This window comes from Equus quagga, chromosome 13 (assembly GCF_021613505.1).
Source record: "Equus quagga isolate Etosha38 chromosome 13, UCLA_HA_Equagga_1.0, whole genome shotgun sequence".
In the NCBI taxonomy this organism is placed as follows: domain Eukaryota; kingdom Metazoa; phylum Chordata; class Mammalia; order Perissodactyla; family Equidae; genus Equus; species Equus quagga.
This window is the reverse complement of record NC_060279.1, coordinates 96480997-96482178: the sequence shown is the minus strand read 5'-3', so window position 1 is coordinate 96482178 and position 1182 is coordinate 96480997. Positions and strand designations below refer to the sequence as shown.

The 1182-nt window shown below is 49.8% G+C and overlaps 1 pseudogene; it reads right to left on the bottom strand.

The window, feature by feature from the left end:
• Window positions 1–861: 861 nt before the first annotated feature.
• Window positions 862–1182, bottom strand: part of LOC124250379 (cytochrome P450 2B11-like) — a 32320-nt pseudogene continuing 31999 nt past the window's right edge.

Here is a 1182-nt window from a genome sequence, read left to right as displayed (position 1 = left end):
GTCCACCCTCAGTTATGCCAGTGACACGAGCCTGTGCTGAAGTCAACAGTGGATCCTGAGGTCTCCCTCTAGATGGGACACTTTTATGATGGTGGATCCCGTTTTCCAGGAAGTTATGAGTGGGGCATGTGAGACCCAGAAACTTAAGTTCGAAGATGGGTGGGTGGTGCTTTCAAAATGTCTGTCAGGTGTGATGGGGCCACTGACCAAGGAGAACTGCCCCTGGTGGTGTTGTTGGAACAGATTGTGGGAGGATTACCCATTAGCTGCTGATTGTAGGTACATCAGGGGTCCCGAGGGAGGGCCAAGTTGACCAGACAATTGGGGCACTCAGAAGCTTAGAGAAGTGGCTGTGCATCATCCATTCAGAAGTAGTTCAATATTTTAACAGCCAGTCCAGATACTGGTGCCCACCTATTGCATATGAATCCAAAATGGGGGCCACTGAGGTTTCAGCTCCCCTCTACCTCTCGCTCATGGCTTCTCATACCCAGGGAACACCAGCATTGATTTTTCCAGTCTTTTCACATTGTCTCATAAATTGACTTAGTTGAGAATATACTTAACTAGAGACACAAACGAAATAGAAATTGTGAGACAGGCAAAGACACGGACCAAGAGAGACAGAGGGCATGAGAAGAGGTGGGACAGAGAGAAACACACACACACTTCTGTTGTTGGTATTGAGGACAAGAACAGGAGCAGAGACAGCTCACGTGTAAATCTATATAAATGAGCACGTAAATGTTATGGGAGAGAGGGTGTGGGGCAACCAAGTTCTTTCCTAGGGCTCCCCTCAATGATCCCCTCCCCACCGCTTATGTTTTCAGGAAAACTTATCTGTCTGGGGGAGAGCTTGGCCTACTTAGGGCTCTTCCTCTTCTTGAACTCAATGCTGCAGAACTTCTCCTTGGGCTCTCCCAAGGCCCCCGAAGACATTGACCTCACACCAAGGATAAACGGGTTGGCAAAACCGCCCCCTGTGTTCCAGCTGTGCTTCCTGTCGTGCCGGGGAGGGGTACAAGGGATGCAGATCCCCTCAGAGTTTTTGCATCCAGCCCCCGCCTCTGCCCATGGTGAATCTGTGGAGGTCTCATGACTCCTCGCTGCTCACTCACCCTTGTGGAAAGTACTGTCTCTAGTTTTTCCTTCGTCCGGATTGTTGTAGTCACCATTTATCCC